We start from the raw sequence: 20,000 nt of genomic DNA on the forward strand, positions 1-20,000 counted from the left end.
CTCTCCGGTTAGTCCACCAGCAGATGACAAACACCACCTCTCCGCCTCTTCCAAGGAACGAGGGGACCGTGGGGCAGAGTTTCAGTTAGATTTGTTTTCGCCGCTCAACATGTCCATTAAAGTTTAAATCTTCTGGACAAAATTAGAAAAGTGCCGGTCAGAGGTCTTCTTTGTTATTTATTGAGCTTTAAAACAAATTGATAACGACTCTATGTAATAATATAATAATAAAAAATGGAGCCTCTCTTTTACTCCCCCTCTTCTGAGAGCCCAGCAGCTGATCTCTGAGCAGGAGAGGTGGGAGAGGCGGGGCTACTGCTTCATCGTTATCAGGAAATGGTCGTATAGGGCATAGACACGGAGCCCCCCACCCCCCAGGAGCGTTTCGTCAGATCTACCCACCTTGGGACCCGTTATCGTTTTCTGTTATTCGTTTGGATTCCCTTAAATAGGGTTGACACCAGTTGAAGAGGTTTTCACATTTTATTCAGGACACTAAAAAGTGACGCAAACAGCTGGGACTGGAGGGCTTGTTGATGTTGAGGAATTAACTTTAAGGCATATTATCGGAAATAATCATAATATATTAAAATAAGCAGATAAAACATTTTAGGTGAGTTTCCAACAACATAGACAGTTGATCAGTCTCCGTCCCAGCTGTGTGCCTCACTCTTTAGTGTCCCCTGGTCTCCCAGCTGTGTGCGTCACTCTTTAGTGTCCCCTCGTCTCCCAGCTGTGTGCGTCACTCTTTAGTGTTCCATGCTCTCCAGCTGTGTGCGTCACTCTTTAGTGTCCCCTGGTCTCCCAGCTGTGTGCGTCACTTCTTAGTGTCCCCTGGTCTCCCAGCTGTGTGCGTCACTTTTTAGTGTTCCATGTCTCCCAGCTGTGTGCGTCACTCTTTAGTGTCCCCTGGTCTCCCAGCTGTGTGCCGTCACTTTTTAGTGTCCCCTGGTCTCCCAGCTGTGTGCGTCACTTTTTTAGTTCCCATGGTATCCCAGCTGTGTGCGTCACTTTTTAGTGTCCCCTGATCTCCCAGCTGTGTGCGTCACTCTTTAGTGTACCCTGGTCTCCCAGCTGTGTGCGTCACTCTTTAGTGTCCCCTGGTCTCCCAGCTGTGTGCGTCACTCTTTAGTGTCCCCGGGTCTCCCAGCTGTGTGCGTCACTCTTTAGTGTCCCCTGGTCTCCCAGCTGTGTGCGTCACTCTTTAGTGTCCCCTGGTCTCCCAGCAGTGTGCGTCACTCTTTAGTGTCCCCTTGTCTCCCAGTTGTGTGTGTCACTCTTTAGTGTCTCCTGGTGTCCGTTGTGTTTTGAGCTTCTTCAGCGTTTTGTATTTGCAGCGTTTTGTAATCTAGTACTCTTAGTAAACGCTGCGCATGTTTCCCTCAAGATGCCTGAATGTTTTCTAAAAGCTGCATGTGTTTTCAAGTTGCTGAGATGTTTCTTGCACCCTCTCCAAATTAAAGGTCCCCTCTTATACTGTTTGTCATCAATATATTACAGGTCTCAGATATATACAGAGCCTGTCCTCTGAAACATCAAACAGATAATTGCAGCATTACCCATAATCCCCTCTGTTTCAGTCCTGTTTCCAAAGTGCTGATTCCCTGTCTCCTCCCCACGCCCCTCTGAGAGATATTTGGTTACAAAGAACTCAATGGTGTTTCTGGGAGGAGATTCAGGTGATAAGGGGGGGGGGGGGGGGGGTTACCTAGGTTGCTGATTGGCTAATGGGTACACAAGCCCAAAACATCGTTTATGACATCATAAAGTGGCCAAAATCTGATCAGCTCATTTTCAGACAGGTTTTTATAGAAATCGATCAGGACAAAAGAGAGAGAATCTTTTTTCCTGAAACTTCAGAGTCTCACAGAGGGACACATGTTGATGTAGAAGAGACATGGAGAAGAGGGGACACATGCTGATGTAGAAGAGACATGGAGAAGAGGGGACACATGTTGATGTAGAAGAGACATGAAGAAGAGGGGACACATGTTGATGTAGAAGAGACATGGAGAAGAGGGGACACATGTTGATGTAGAAGAGACATGGAGAAGAGGGACACATGTTGATGAAGAAGAGACATGAAGAAGAGGGGACACATGTTGATGTAGAAGAGACATGGAGAAAGGGGACACATGCTGATGTAGAAGAGACATGGAGAAGAGGGGACACATGTTGATGTAGAAGAGACATGGAGAAGAGGGGACACATGCTGATGTAGAAGAGACATGAAGAAGAGGGGACACATGTTGATGTAGAAGAGACATGAAGAAGAGGGGACACATGTTGATGTAGAAGAGACATGGAGAAGAGGGGACACATGCTGATGTAGAAGAGACATGAAGAAGAGGGGACACATGTTGATGTAGAAGAGACATGAAGAAGAGGAGACACATGTTGATGTAGGAAGAGACATGGAGAAGAGGGACACAGTTGATGTAGAAGAGACATGAAGAAGAGGGGGACCATGTTGATGTAGAAGAGACATGAAGAAGAGGGGACACATGTTGATGTAGAAGAGACATGAAGAAGTGGATTTGTATAATAGGTGACCTTTAAATAAAATAAATGTTTTTGCGAGGCTATTTGTGCCGTACCTTCTCCATGATCCTGTCCACTTGGCGGTTCTGGGTGTCGATCTCCTGGCCCATATCCAGAGCCATGTGGCGCAGGTTCCCGATGATCCCGCCCACCTGCTCCAGGTTCTCGTCCATCTCCGTTCTCCCGGGCGTCCTCCGTTACCCTGAGAAACACCGGGGGAGGAGGAAGGACTGGTTATAACCGGACTTATAGGATTAGAAGCAACACAAATTATAATGCTTTTCTCAAACACATATAACAGCAGCAGTGCTTTAAAGTGGGATCAAGACATGATGGTTCTAAGGGGGTTTATGGGGTCTGGTGGTCCGTATTTTGTTATTATAGACTTATTACTGAGTTTTCCCTCTGAAGGGGAAACCTATATAACACGCTACAGGAAAGGGAGAACCCAAGGAGCATAATTGGGCCCCTTTAAAATGAAAAAGCCCCAAATGTCCCTAGTGAGGAACAGGGGTTAATTATTTAAATGTAAATATATTGTGGCCTTTGAGGATTAAACAACAAGGCACACTTACTCGTTAATAGTAATGTAATTAAATATATAGTACTACTAAAGATTCAGTTCCATGGAGAGCAAGGAACCGAAAAGTTAGCTGGATAAAGAAACCCTGATAATTCTCCTGGTAGCCTATGTCATTTTGTACTATATGAATATATAAAACACTGCTTTCTTGATGAACTCTGACTTCTTGTTGCCGCAGACTGAGCAGAATGTGTCCTTATTGTTCTGTTTTAATAGCAATCATTACCAAGGGGAACAATACGATAATAATACCGTTATAAAGTCACCGTAATTATGTTGTAACGTTTCTTGAAAGGTCACAATGGGCAACCTATTCCTGGATAACTCCCATTATGTAATTTACTATAATTATATAGGTATGGGGAGTCGTATGTGGATTACAGTATCTGTTGGAAAATACTGTATGTACTCTCCAATATCAGAGCTGTTGATCAGAGTTTGAAAGCTTGAGTGAATAAGTGAGTTTGAGAGTGTTGGCTTTTCACTTATTTTCACATATTAATAAGATAACAGTGTGTGATGACTACTTCCATTATTGCAAGGATAATAAATACACACACACACGCACGCATGCACGCACACATTATGTAATTCCCTATAATTATAGGTTGTATGGAGAGTCGTACATGTATTACAGTATCTCACACTGTACACATGCACTCACACAAACAGAAACAAGCTACACAGGGGCACACACAAACACACACACACACACAACACACACACACACACACACACACACACACACACACACACACACACACACACACACACACACACACACACACACACACACACACACACACACACACACACACACACACACACACACACACACACACACACACACACACACACACACACACACACACACACACACACACACACACACACACACACACACACACACACACACACACACACTCTCTCTTACCTGCGGATGAAGCCCCCGCTGATGGCCATCTGCTCGCGCTCGTCCATGACTCGGGCTCCTGGCTGAGCGTTCACCACTCCGTCCTGATTGGCTCCCCAGGCCTGGCCCCCGCCTTTAAACCTGACACACACACACACACACACACACACACACACACACACACTTCATTAGGACCAGAGCAACTGCAGTACTGTGTGTTTGTGTTTATATATTTATATGTGTTCATTTTAAGTATGTGTGTTTACTTGTTTGTGAGTGTAATTTAGGGCTGATTGTGATCAGAGTGTGCATGTAACTGAGTATATTTACTTAAGTACTGCAGTTTTGGAATTTAAACGCGACTTTGTACATTTTTTTATTAATTCAGGAGAAAATATTGTACTTTTTTGTTTATACATTCATATGTGTTCATTTTAAGTATGTGTGTTGTTTACTTGTTTGTGAGTCTATTTTAAGACTAGTAGTGATGAGAGGGTATGACGTCAGCAGTGGTGCAATATTACATTATGTCAAATATGGAGTTAGTTAGTTCCTAACCTGGAAGTTGCTCTTTAAGTACGGCACTGTAGTACACATGTAAGGTCATTTAAACACGACTTTGTACATTTTTTAATTAATTTAGGAGGAAATATTGTACTTTTTACACACACACTCCAGTCAGGACCAGAGGAACTGCAGAACTGTGTGTTCGTGTTCATTTGAAGTATGTGTGTCTACTTGTTTGTTACTAGTAGTGATGTTGGAGTGTGAGTGAATGCTGTCAGCAGTGGTGCAATGCAACTACTTACTACTACTAAATAAAAGTTTACGGTACTTTACTTACGTTTTTTCAATATTAATTCGACTTTACACTTTTTAATTGTATAGGGGAAATATTGTACATTTTATTGCACTATATGTATTTAACATGTTTTGTTACTTATTTCACATATAAAAACACATGATGTGCAGATATTAAATTATGCATTACTGTACTACTTTTGTAAACAAAATTATTTATGAATTGTTAAAAATGAACTAAAAGTACCACATTAAAATGCTCTTAAATCTATTTGTTAGTCATAAAAACGACCTATAATACTATATTTTTTTAAATAAGAGAATAATTTATAATAATTTCACCCTAAAAAAAACATATATATAATATTACTTTTATTGAAGTAAAATATTTTAATACTTCCTCCACCACTGCTGCTCACTATGTGTGTGTGTGTGTGTGGTGTGTGTGTGTGTGTGTGTGTGTGTGTGTGTGTGTGTGTGTGTGTGTGTGTGTGTGTGTGTGTGTGTGTGTGTGTGTGTGTGTGTGTGTGTGTGTGTGTGTATATGCATGGTTATGTAAGTGCATATTTTCTGGCAATTCACTTTTTAAACATATACATAATGATATGTTTTGAATGCATTGAATCCCACGGCCACTTAGCCCTCTAAGAAGCTTGATAAACGTACAAACGTGCATTAGCAGTCTGCGAATAATTGATCCAACATGCAGATCAATTGAAACAGAGAACAACACGCTCTCATGTGGCTCGTGTTAGAAAGTGATCACGGTCCAAGACTCCAGAAAACCATCTCCCAGTAGCACACAGAGAGGAGCTCACAGACACATAGATATAATGACAGAGGACACACACACACACATATGCAAAGTGAGAGGACATGCAAGGCGGATAAAACACAACGTGGGGAGGGGAAAACATGTAAAGAGGAACAGGAACACATTTCTACTGAAAGAAAGTCGGACAGTTAGATCAGTCGTAGAAAACAAAATGAAACTTTGCATGCAGGAGAGTTAATGCATTATCAGTGATGAGCCCTTCATTTCATCTGGATGGATAACAGGGTGATACACTGTATACAGTCAAATAGGCAAATCTAATTCTTTATTTTATTATGCATGGAGTATCTGATGAGTCACCACTGAGCACAACACAATGACAAAAGAGGATTTCAAAGTTGTGTTTGTTCAATTTGTTGATTAAAGACAACCGAGCTGCAAGGAATAATCGATTAGTCGTCAATTGGTAAAAAAGAAATCGCTTGCTTGGAGTAATTTTTTAAGTGAAATTCTTGGATTTTTCGGGTTTATTTGCCCCTAAACGACAGAAAACTGAATGTTTTTTAGTTTTCAGACAAAATAAGAAATGTCAGCATGTCTTCAATGGTTTTGGCAAACACTCGTTTATATTTATATTTCATATAATTTAATAATCCAAACAAGTCACAACGGGTTATTCTCTAAGGGGAAAAAAGGCACAATTCTTTGGTTTCAGCTTGAAACATTTGAATATTTTCTGACTTATTTACTCCTTATTGACAGAAAACGGATTATTTTTGACTTTTTACACAAAATAAGAAACGTCAGCATGTCTTCTTTGGTTTTGGGAAACACTAATTAATATATTTAATAATTTAATAATCCTAACGAGTCACAATGAATTATTTTCTACGGGAAAAAAGGCAATATTATTTGATTTCAGGTTAAAAAACGTCAATATTTTCTGATTGTTTTTTCAGTTTTGGACACAATTTGACATTTTAGGGTGTAATCTTTGGCTTTGGTAATAAAAAATAGACATGTTTTAATTTTATAATCCAAACAACTAGTCGATTAACCAAGAAAATATTTGATTAGTTAATTTTGAATTAATCGAAAAGTATTACGATTTCAGTTTGAGTCATTTTTAAAGAATTTAATAACAAAATATTAGATTGCAGTTTCTGAAATGTCATTTTTTTTGTTTTCATTACTCCTATGACAAAAAACGTATAAATATGTGGAGTTTTGGACAAAATAAGAAATGTCTGGACATCATCTTGGACTTTGAGAAACCCTAAATGTCATTTTTTCAAACCAAACGACTAATCGATTAGTCTCCAGTTGCAGAAGACCTTCTATGCAGCATCGTTGCTGTTGTTGTTGTTGATGTGGAAAACCATCAGACCCATCAGGTGCTCCAGTTTATAACAACAAGCAAGAATTATTTTTAATGCTATTTGAACTTTAAAGAGATCAGATGAGACAAAACCACAGGAATCACAAAGTGTTTCATGAGCGGGACGACCAGAGAGCTATAGAATAAACAAGATCTGAACCAAACACATATGGAGGCTCTTACACACTCCTTACACACTCCTTACACACTCCTTACACCCTCCTTACACCCTCCTTACACACTCCTTACACAGTCCTTACACAGTCCTTACACAGTCCTTACACAGTCCTTACACAGTCCTTACACCCTCCTTACACACTCCTTACACACTCCTTACACACTCCTTACACACTCCTTACACACTCCTTACACAGTCCTTACACCCTCCTTACACACTCCTTACACCCTCCTTACACACTCCTTACACACTCCTTACACAGTCCTTACACCCTCCTTACACACTCCTTACACACTCCTTACACCCTCCTTACACCCTCCTTACACCCTCCTTACACAGTCCTTACACCCTCCTTACACACTCCTTACACACTCCTTACACCCTCCTTACACACTCCTTACACCCTCCTTACACCCTCCTTACACCCTCCTTACACAGTCCTTACACACTCCTTACACCCTCCTTACACAGTCCTTACACACTCCTTACACAGTCCTTACACACTCCTTACACAGTCCTTACAAACTCCTTACACACTCCTTACACACTCCTTACACACTCCTTACACACTCCTTACACAGTCCTTACACAGTCCTTACACACTCCTTACACAGTCCTTACACAGTCCTTACACAGTCCTTACACAGTCCTTACACAGTCCTTACACAGTCCTTACACAGTCCTTACACACTCCGTACACACTCCGTACACCCTCCTTCACTCCTAGATGCATATTTGTTGTGCACTTAGGCAAAATGCATACATAGGTATTAACAGTAGGCATAACATTGTGTTTGTTCCACTACAGGATAGGCTCGATGTTCTCAGGAATAAGGTGGAAAAGGCATATTTCAGTATAAGCATCGACTGAAATTAATTGCAAAATATTGGTTATCGTTATCAGGCAGGAATCCAGTATCGTGCATCCCTAACAAAGGAAAAGAAAGTATATAATGGACCATTCGAGGTCTGATCTGAACACAGACCTTTGGGCGTAATTAACACCTCTTTAAAAAACAAAAAGACCCAGCGTACTCAAAACTAATACCGGGAAAATACTGCATTGAAATGAAGGCATCTTTTACTCCTCTATAAAGTTTGTGCTTCTTGGTTTGTCCGCCACTTGTGTTTTCTATAGCTCTGAGATAATAACAACTGTATACAGTACATGTCTTGGTTTAATAGTATTATAATACGCATGATTTGGCTGTTTAGGGCCAGACAAATCAAGCAGATACAGGATTTAAAGGGTTTTCAGGGACAGTTTGGATGTTTAGTAAACAGTATATGGTGTACAGGATTTAAGGCACAGAAGAAAAACAAAGTACTGCTGTGGACGCAATACAAATTGTAGAATTAAACAGTTTTTTAATGTGGTTAAAATATGATTATCTGATGCCCTTGTCCACTACCGTACTTTGCTTGGCTTCTTGTTGGTACTCTCAAAACTACATATCCCATAATCCCTTGCGTTATCCATAGTCAGTACTGTTGGTAGACTGACTATGGATAAGAAACTCATAAAAAGGCCCCTAAAAACATCCAAAATATCATTTTATATTCAAATCTAGCACCAAATAAGGCAGCCTATAGTTAAAACTTTTAATTGACTGTTATTTATGAACTAAATCACCTTCACATTTGTAATCAGAGTGCACCCTGACCTATGCTAATGGGTATACACATATACATATATATAGAATAAGTTAATCAATTATGTACAGGTTCCCAAAAAAGGAATAGCTTGAGGTTGTGGCAAAAACTTGTTTTAGCTTTCCTGCAGATAATTAAATGAAGAATGAAACGATGCACCTCTAAGGTCTGTGAGCTAAATAAAGTAAAAACGCCTTCTTTTAAAAACTCCAGGAACTCTGATAAAGGTCTTGATTTAAAAGAGCTCTTTGTAAGAAGTTACTCAAGTTAAAAAAAAACGTTAAAATACCAGAGTTTTGCAGCAAAATGTTTACAATTCAGAAAAATAATTTGGCAGAAATGGCCACTAATTGATTTATTCTTTGGATGGACTTAAAATCAGATAACTTTCTTACTGCAAGAGCCTCTTGTAAAACAATTACTTCCTGTAAAAGCATTACAAACACCAACAGTTTTCACATAAGTAATTTAGCAGAGAAGAACACTATAGTTGATTTAATCTTTGGTTGGACTTTGAAGGTGGGGTTTTGGGAGGGGAGGGAAGGCGGACGCCATTTACCAGATCCACGCTGAAGCTGACCTGCTGAAGGGTAAAGAAGTCTCATCCAATGAATGAAGGGCTTTTGATGAAAACAGCAAATAAAGTGGCGTTGTGCAGATGTGTGTGTTGTTCATGCATGCTCACCCAACACCCCAACACACACACACACACATGCTGGTTGCCTGCTCCGAGAGTGTGTTGTTGCGGCTATAAGGGCCTGTTTCTACACACCAGAAGCAGGAGAAACACATGCAGTCGGGCAGCACCTACTTGTTACAGGGACATGAACATAGACCACAGAACTGTCCTAGATTGTTCAAATTCTTTTCTGCATCCTTCATGTCCTTATTGATTTGGTCCATCCCTTCTTCGATACGCTCCAGTTGTTCTGATTACCAACACATTGTCATATTTCCCAGCAAAAGGACGAAAGCACGTGAGAGAGAAGAAGACAAAGAGAGAGGAGGAGTAGGGCCGGGGGGGGAAGTAGAGAGGGGGAACAAAGGAGAAAAGACAAAAAAAAGGCATTGACTGTGACAAGAGAGACATTAGACATCACCACCACCACCAGCACTGGACACTCAAGAGCTCAGAGCCCCTGCTGGTACCTACTTTTCAATACAGGGGCATATCAGCCCACAGCATACTCCTACATCTTTTAAATTTTTCTCGGCATCCTTCAGGTCTGCGTTCACTTTGTTCATGCCCTCCTCCACACGGTCAAGTTGCTCTGGTGAGGACAAAGGCATGAGAGGCAGGTAAAGTTTTAAAGGTTGCGGGTTTGTTTTACGGGCGGGTTGGCGCTCTATACACTACGGTGCAGAGGCAAACAAAAGTTGTATTTGGCGAGATGCAGAAGGCAAAGCAGGCACTAGGCATTCAAAGAGAGATTTAAGAAGTGGTATTTGTGGATCTATTTGTTTTGAATCCCCAGCGTTTTGTTTCCTACCTCCACCCAAAGCGTAGATTGCTATTTGCTACATCACACCCATGTGACCCTTTTATTACACCCCTATTACTTTGTTATTACAGCTGTATTACACACATATTACTACGTTATTCCACCCATGTAACACTTATATTACACCAATACTACATTGTTAATACACTGATTCAACACATACTTGTCAACCCTCCCGATTTTTGTGGGAGACCCCCGATTTCATTGCCCTCTCCCGGTTTCCTCCCGGGGTCATATTTCTCCCGATTTCTGACAAAATCAGATTTACACACGACTGTTTCCACTCGGACTTTAATACAGCTACACCATTGTTTGGTTTCCATGGTAACATGTCTCTTTAGTAGCGCGCGCAACTCAAAGTCTGAGAGGGTGAGGCAGTTATTCACAGAAAACAGAACAAGAATCGACAACTACTCTACTCTCTGCTCACTCCTTTCCTGTAAAATACAGGTCCAGCCCACACATATGCTCCATCAAGGACGGTGCTACAGGCCGCAAGGCAGTGCACTTACAACTACAATAAGCATGTTAATGTTAATCTAACAGCTCCGGCGATCCACTAGCACCCCCCTCCCCCCCCCCCCCCCCCCCAATTTTGCATTTTGAAATGCTCCCGATTTCTGAGGTCTAAAGGTTGGCAAGTATGATTCAACACCCACAGATTTTTCACTATTATTACACCCATATTCTACTGTTATTACACCTATATTACACCCGTATTATACCCATGTAGCACTGTGATTACACCTATATTACACTGTTATTTCACCCATTTTACACAAGGACAAAGCCTGTTTATGACTGTATCCCCCAGGACACAGAAACCATTTAAGGGTTAAACAACTTCACATCAGTGGGAGAAGCAATAGAGCATTTGAAGCAATTGAATCAACGAGCAACAAATCAATTAACAAATCATGAATGAAGTGCAATTGAAAGCACCGTTTGGGCACGAGAAGTGGCTTCCTTACTGATAGCGCACAGAGCTATAAAAAGCTCTGGTTCAAGGTCAGATCCTCTCTCCTAATGGTTATAGGACAGGATAGCAGTAATCTCCATCAGTGGGAAGGGGCACTTTGTCTTCCGGGAGGAAATACTGCTAAGGTTTGATTAGTCACATTCAAGTGCAGAGGACACAGATGGTCATACAACACTGGCTGCAGATTTACAGAAATGACTGCTACTGATTGTTAAAGAGATAGTTTTAAATTGGGTACATTTCTCTAATCAGTGCATTACCTACAGCTTTGGTTTTAAATAAACAGACAGGAGTAGCAGCAGGAAGCAAATACTGTGGATGCAAAACACATTTTAGCAACCCTTAAACAAAGGATCACCAAATAGCAAATATGAGTTTAAGTGTCAATATATATTTAGACTATTTTCACTGGTTTACCTTGCCTTAGAACAGCTTAACAGTCTATGGGATCTATCTTTAAATCTACCAGACTCCATTGACAAAAACAGTTACTTTACCTCACAGAATACACAGTTGCTGATCTAACGCTACTTTTTTAGTTAGTTCCACGGCACGAATGTCACATAACAACGTAACCAAACTACCTACTGTAATTGTGGCATCAGTAGATTTGCAACCCCTTTATTCTGCAAGGTAAACTATTTTATTCAAAGGAGTCTGGTGGCTTTTCAGAGAGCATTGAACTGCTTTAGTTTCCCATTTGAAAAGGCTGTCTGACTACAGGTTAAGAGATGAAAATATACTAAATATAACTAAAATATAAACAGTTTTTAACCTTTTTTTACGTGTTTAAAATTAGTTTTGCCACGGCAGGATAACGCTTATGTTCTATGCTCGTATTTCTGTCTGTTTCTCCAAACTTTGCCATCTACATACACTGACTGTTAGGGGGGGTGTAACGGTATCCGTATCCGTACATGCAGTCACACAACGAATACGGCTTTTTTTTAACGAGTGGGAAAAAAGTCTGTCATTCAGGGCAGTATCCACTACACTATATATAATCCAGGGGGCGGTATTGCGCCTAAAAGCTGCTTGCCAGCCGCCTTTAAACATCAAATGAAGAAGAAGAAGAACACACATTAAAACGCCCTTATGCAATAGTAGAGGACCCTGGCTTTTATTGATTGTGATTGAAAGTGATTGAAACACTTTCTTATTATTTATTTTGTAATATTTTCAAGACATTCTTTTTAGTTTTACAGCTTGATGAAACCTTTTTGTTTCAGCCATTATAGATAATACGGCCATCTGAGTGTGTGTGGCACTGTTTGTGGTTTGTTTTTAACTGTGTAATAAAGTTCATTATTCAAAATGTTAGAGTTCCTTATTTTTATACTGAAACTTGAAAAAACAAAACTGGAATTATACATCTGGGACTTTTTTTGTTGCTTTTTCTTGTTGTACCGAACCCGTACCGAACCGTGGCCCCCAAACCGAGGTACGTAGCGAACCGTGGATTCTGTGAACCGTTACACCCCAACTATCCCTTTAATTTAATTTAGCCTGATAGTAAATCACAACCGAAGCTGCGAACCCATCTGCTGGGTTCAAGCAGAAGTCAGATCAGTTACTAAACCCGGTGAGTTATGTATAGCCAATCCCAAAATATAAGACGGCAACGTTTGTCCTCGGGAGGTCAAATAATCAGTGCCATCATCTAATTTAATACAGACACAGAGAGTAAACAAATTACTAATATATCAACCCAGTCTCACGGCATTTCGTTTTATAGTCACAAAATAAATGTAATCTATTGATTTGTAACGTATTTCTGTCCGGTCGGGTTTTGGAAAACTGGAAGCTGTGTTGTTCATAAAAACATTTTCTTACTCAATATCAAGCCACGATTATTTTATTTTTTTAATGTCTGACTTTTTTTGCCGTCCGTGAGGAAAATAAATTGAGCTCAGAGCTGCAGAATACTGAAATCTGTATTTTTTTTTTTAAATGTTCCTTCTAATTTGTTATTATTTGGTGCAGGCACGAAACATACTACCAATAGAAATACATTGCTTTTAAAATCGTTCTGTGTGACACGAACCAATAGATTACATTTCGTGGCTATAACACGAAATGCCATGAGACTGGGTTGAACATATAAGCAAAAAACTAAGGAAACAAAGACATTTTCTACAGCTTCTCTTTACTTAACTTTCATTTGATTTAAATCTCTTTCTTCAAGTTAACTGGCACTAGAAATTACTTCACAATCAGCAGTTTATTGGAATAAACATGGTTTATGTTGTAGGATAATGTGCACATTTTCAAAGAAATGTAAACAAATATATAAATATTTTATTTCTAATTTATTTTTTCGTATGTTTGTACTTAAACCTCTCATTTTTTAATAAAATTATTTATTTGATATTATTGTATTTGATATTATTTTAGATTCAAATAGAGCAACTGTTACAAAACCCAATTCCCATGGATAAATAAATGATTCTGATTGACTCTGATTACACTATAGCAAAAGCTGTTTCTGACACTGAGTGGAAATCTGACATCCGTTAAAAGCTGAGGAGAGAGGATCAGGAGGAAGGATGAATTTTCAGCTAACTGTATGTTACAGTAGACGACAACTAAATGGCTTTTTAGCAGTAATCCCATGCAGAGGGAAGGATTGTGTGGAAAGAGAACGTGAGAGGAAGAGAGAGAAATGTATTTATCTCCTCAGCCTCGACCAGTCCTTTGAGGATTAACGTGTGAAAGACTTAACCACTGATTCTCTGATTCAACTGACTTCAACTGATTCACATCAACCAGGAATAACTAAAACAAGCCTTTTTTAAAACAGATATAATGTTGTTTAGCTAGGAGCAACACAGGTGTGGTTTGTGAAATCTTTTATAAGCAATAATGGCTTTTTTTTGTTCGTGCCCCTTCCCTTCCTTTCTTTCAGTCTTTTTAATTAATGTCTAAATAATTAAAGTAAACTAAAAGCTAGCAGCAGCTTTGATACAAAAAGGTAAAATGGCATTGTTTTGTGTGAACAGAAATGTGTTTTAATCAGTTTTCAGGGTATTGGTTTACAGATTATCTTTGAACATATAGTGAGACTAACTGTATCCCCGTTTCGAGTGTTTATGCTAAGCTAAGCTAACGGCTACCTAGCTCTGGCACTATTGAATGTACAGACATGAGAATATTACAGATCTTCTATTAAAACTTACAGTAAGACAGCATATTTTTCTAATATTAATTAAACTAAAACAGTCAGCAGTCATCTGTATAGAAAGTAATTTGAGGATTAGCTGTTCTAACTTACTGTTTTCAGTGTTTGTGCTAAGCTAACCGCTAGCTAGCTCTGGCTCCATATATACATTTTCAGCAAGACATCAGATAGGCATATCTTCCCAAATCTCTAAATATTTAATATGTCAGGAAAGACATTGGAGTATTAAATGCTCTAACTAGTGTGTAAATTATTAAAATAATGATGTAGTTTCCCAGTAAGTAATGAACCTGTACCCGAAGAAGCTTGTTATTTACGTCTGTTTTTCCTTTCTGGCATGTCGAAATGTGAGATATATGTGAGATAGATAACACTATCACACTATATATGTGAGAAAGTGTTATTTATGCACTATGGCAGGAAAACAGGTGATAAAAATCAATGAAATACAGGAACCTGTTGAACCTGAGGGAGGAAAAAGCTAAAGATGAAGAAAACGTAAAAACCTGGAGCTTAGGTAAACTCCGTCTTTATTCTAATTCAAATAAAAATAAGACAATTAGCTTTATCCTAGTTGTAAACGCTTTGATTCCCACTTCTCACTACCTTCTTCTTAATGCAAAAAGCAGCATAGGATTATGGGTAATGTAGTATTTTACACAACATGTTTTCCCAGACTCTAAACTCAATTAACAAAAATATGTAAAATATGATTTTGGAGATTCATCGTGTCATAAAAAATGTGTTTGCACTCTTTACTTTAATTTATACAGAATGCTGCAACTAGACTGTTAGTTGGCTCAAATAAAAGAGAAAAACATCTCCTCCTGTGTGTGTGTGTGTGTGTGTGTGTGTGTGTGTGTGTGTGTGTGTGTGTGTGTGTGTGTGTGTGTGTGTGTGTGTGTGTGTGTGTGTGTGTGTGTGTGTGTGTGTGTGAAGGGCAGAGGGATTAGTTACACTCTAGTTTACAGCTCTACAAGGCAGTATTAATTACCCCAGGCTCGGAAAGCCATTAATTACGAGGCGTTTTTACTTTCTTTCATGGCAACATAAGAGAGATTTCTTGAGGTAGATAACCTATCCGTCCTTTTTGAAACATGGATAAATAGAAAGGATGAAGACAAGGAAAGAGCTTCGTCATCACTGTAAGAGACGTCATGAGAAAGAGTGGAGGATCGTGTTAAGAGGACATTAGCTGAGAGGTCATTTAAATCTGTGAATTGATTTCTGCATCAGCCTCGTCTCCTAAAGACTACGTACTCATGTAAACAAAATGCATTGTTGATTATGTTTCCAGGGAAATCTCTCTTTTCCGTAACAAACACGCTTATATATTATCCAAGGACCTTTTACTAGGGATGTAACGATATATCGAATATCGCGTTAAATAAATGTCTCAATGCTGTCGTGAGACTGACAAAATCAACCGCTATTTATTTAAATAAAATTTTTTTTAAACCTTTATTTAACCAGATGGTCCCATTGAGATCATCAATCTTTTTTTCAAGGGAGACCTGTCCAACATGAACATAAAACTTTGGATTTACATCATTAACCTTGTGTTTAAAACTTCGATCATATCCCAGGAGAGTAACTAAAGGAATGTGATCCATATCCGTCATTTTGACACAAGGATAAATAGAGAGGATGAAGACAAGGAAACAGCTTCGTCATTACTGTAAGAGACGTCACGAGACAGAGTGGAGGATCGGGTTAAGAGGACGTTTGCTGAGAGGTCATTTAAATCTGTGAATTGATTTCTGTCCTGTGCTAATAGCAGTGTGAGAAAAGGGGAAGAGAAAGAGAAAAGAAACAGGCTATCTATTCCTCTGACAGGACAATTAGGATGCTCTGTGAAGCGTGGATCTGTGCAAAAAGACTAAAGTGTCTTTTTACGAGAGAGGTAACCAATAAAAGCATCTGGGCTTTGAAGGGTTACTTTTTAAAGGTGTTGCAATACAACAACGAATTACCTGAGGTACGCTCGCACATGGAAGCAACCGTCAACCTGAGGACTTTCTCAACGGCTGAGAGGGATGACTTTCTACTTTGCTCGTGAAAGGATACGTGTTTTCCTTAAAAACAAACTGGATAGGTTTTGGGAAATCTGGAAAACCTTTTTCCTGGAGCTTAGTGGTCTACAACATGACGGGAGAATGAAGACACTTGAATATTATTTGGGCTGTGTTTCTATTTTCTTTCTTTCTTTTTTCCGTTTTGCTTGTTTTGCTGATAGTATGTAAAGTCTGTCTTGTTTATTAAGTGTCATTTCTATGCAGAAAAACTAATAACGAGATGTTTGAGACAATGTAACACGATTACTTTCTGGTACTATTGGATTGCTTTAAATTCCAAATATGCAAATAAATGCTCACATGTCTCAATTTCCAACCATAGAGTCCATGTTTTTCGCTTGGTATGTCTGTCTCTCTGTCTCCTTTGTTTCTCAGCAGTATTACCGGTCGGATTTTTATGAACGTTTAGGGAACAAAGTCCGGGGTTTGGAGGGTTACTTTTAAAAGGTATTGCAATACAATAACAAATGACCTGTACAAGTAGTCACTAACCTGAGGTATCACAATGTAACACCATTACTTTCTGGTACTCTTGGATTGCTTTTAATACCAAATAAATGCTCAAATGTCTCCATTTCCAACCATCGAGTTCATGTTTTCAACTTGGTATGTCCGTCTCTTTGTCTCCTTTGTTTGTCAGCGGTATCACCGGTCTGATTTGTATATAAAATTGAGGAACGAAGTAGCAATGGCCGAGGATGAAGCCATTACATTTTGGAGCAGATCTGAATCACGAGGCTATTGATACTGATTCATGTTTTCCGTAGCGTCATGTGATTTGTTTCCGTGTTGAAGCAAGACTCGAACGATGCTTCTAGGGCAAGATGTGTTAAAGACACACAAATAAAGCAGACCTGATGAAGTATCAAACAGATTAAATGAAGGTATTTTTTGGTATGGTCTTCCTTTTTTTCTTATCTGACACTATTTGAGGTCCTGTTTCTCAAAACTGATCCAATTTAAAGCAACGTTGACCCCATTCATCACAACCGTTAGGAGAAATACCTTTTTATTATCACAGTGGATGAAGTTATAGCTTGGGCAGGACTGAAGAAGACGACAAACAGTCAAATATATTGACCACCAGCTGACCTCTGACCTCTGACCTCTGACCTCTGACCTTGCAACCAGGTCTCAGAGAGCAGGTCAATCAATGCTTTTAGCACGATTGTTGGTTTACGGTGCTTTTGTACTGAGTAAAAGTCCATCTATGATCAGCCTGGTCTCCTAATGATTACGTCGTCAAGCAAGAAAAATGCATTGTTGATTATGTGTCCAGGGAAATCACTCTTTGATATTGACGTAAACATATTTCTAATCCAGCGATCAACGTTGATTTGTTTAAATATCACCGTAACAAACACACTAAATGTGTGATTTTACTGAACCTAACAACCTGACGCGGTAGTTTTATGATCTAAACATAACCAGATTTGTTGTGCTTTTGTTTTCTTTTTGACCTTTTGTTTAAGACTCGATCATATCACTGGAGAGTCAAATAATTCACACGTTTTGGCAGATCTGGGTTTTTATATTTGCATCTTTTTTTAAAACTGAAGCGCGTTCCTCCTCATGGAAATATCTTGAGCCGATGTAACGCATTTGCACTTATCGTCCACCGTAGGTATCATATCCTGTAGCTATAATATAATAGCATTAGCTCTGTATATATGCATTTGTCTAACAAAGCTATAAGCATATCAGGGTATTTATAGGGAGGCGAAGCAGAAGTCACATCCATTATAATCATTTTATCCACATTAGCTCAGACTGCAGCGACTTCTAAAGACTCTGCTCAGAGAAATAAACTGTTATAGTGATTATAAAACCATAAAGGTCATTATGAACCGTAAACGTGTCTGCAGCGTTACACAGGACGTTACGCCGCTGAAGGCTCTTTCATTATTGAATTTCTGCCAGAGGGAGTTGGCAGCAGATTGAAGGCAAAGAAAGAGAGACAGATTTCTCTCAATAACTTACCTCCCTGCTCATCCAACATGACCAGAGTCCTGATGCCGGCATCTTTACTCTAAAAGACAGAGAGAAAGAGAAGGAGAGAGGAATGAATGAGACGGATCAGTGAAGGAGAACAGAGCTATCAGACTGCAGAGGCTCACATTACAGTCTGAAATCAATTGGTTTCTGGCTGATCTTAAAGTGAATTTCAACAACAGATATAAGATCGGACTTTATTCATCCCGAAGGAAATTGCTGTGCCTGAGTTACAAAAATACAATAAACACAGCAGCATAATAATCCACACGGCAGCGTGCGTTGAAGCTTGCCGGTGGGCGTGTCTGAAACTCGACCAACAACCAATCACATGAATCTCCCGCCCCGGACACACAAGCATGCGGTTTGATTGGCTAGAGCTTGTACTGGCATATGATTTGATTGGCTGACGCTTCCGTCGGAGCTTGAAAAGTTGAAAGTTTCTCAACTTTCGAAGCGACCAACGGAGGAAGCGACGCGACGGAACCACAATGCAGTTCGGCAAAGCGTGAAGTCACCCCATTCAAAGTGAAGCAACGCACGCTGCCGTGTGGACGTACCGTAAAAGTGCATTAAAAAGAGCAATTCAATAACTACAGGAAACATGGACGGTCACATAATTAATGTACATTTTAATTTAATATTTAGTAGTGCAAAAAAAACATAGTGGTAGTTACGTGATTGCACGTTATTTATCGAACATTAATAATAATAATATTGTACATGTTATATAGCAGAGTGTTTTGTAATATATACAGTATACAGAACATGTCTACAGAGAGTATCCATAACACGACATCCCTCCATTGCTGTACGAATAGACATTTATGAAAAATACCAAGGGGTTACCTTGGTTGCTGATTGGCTAATGGTTACACAAGCCAAAACATCGTTATGACATCATAAAGTGGCCAAAATCTGATCAGCTCATTTTCAGATTTTTATAGAAATGGATCAGGACAAAAAGAGAGAGAATCTTTGTTCCTGAAACTTTCAGAGTCTCTTTACACAGAGGGGACACATGTTGATGTATAAGAGACATGGAGAAGAGGGGACACATGTTGATGTAGAAGAGACATGAAGAAGAGGGGACACATGTTGATGTAGAAGAGACATGAAGAAGAGGGGACACATGTTGATGTAGAAGAGACATGAAGAAGAGGGGACACATGTTGATGTAGAAGAGACATGAAGAAGAGGGGACACATGTTGATGTAGAAGAGACATGAAGAAGAGGGGACACATGTTGATGTAGAAGAGACGTGAAGAAGAGGGGACACATGTTGATGGAGAAGAGACATGGAGAAGAGGGGACACATGTTGATATAGAAGAGACATGAAGAAGAGGGGACACATGTTGATGTAGAAGAGACATGGAGAAGAGGGGACACATGGTGATGTAGAGGAGACATGGAGAAGAGGGGACACATGTTGATGGAGAAGAGACATGAA

The 20,000-nt window shown here is 39.5% G+C and overlaps 1 pseudogene across 1 annotated transcript in view; it reads right to left on the reverse strand.

Annotated features, from left to right (window-relative positions):
* Positions 1 to 2,566: 2,566 nt before the first annotated feature.
* Positions 2,567 to 20,000, reverse strand: part of LOC307027354 (synaptosomal-associated protein 25-A-like) — a 66,340-nt pseudogene continuing 48,906 nt past the window's right edge. The window contains exons 4-7 of the transcript XR_013810605.1: positions 18,537 to 18,585; positions 9,634 to 9,751; positions 4,059 to 4,178; positions 2,567 to 2,743 (exon numbers count right to left, since the gene is read on the reverse strand). The product of XR_013810605.1 is annotated as a synaptosomal-associated protein 25-A-like (transcript). The remainder of the gene's footprint in view (positions 2,744 to 4,058; positions 4,179 to 9,633; positions 9,752 to 18,536; positions 18,586 to 20,000) is intronic.

This window comes from Notothenia rossii (assembly GCF_949606895.1).
Source record: "Notothenia rossii genome assembly, chromosome: 2".
Taxonomy (NCBI): Eukaryota; Metazoa; Chordata; class Actinopteri; order Perciformes; family Nototheniidae; genus Notothenia; species Notothenia rossii.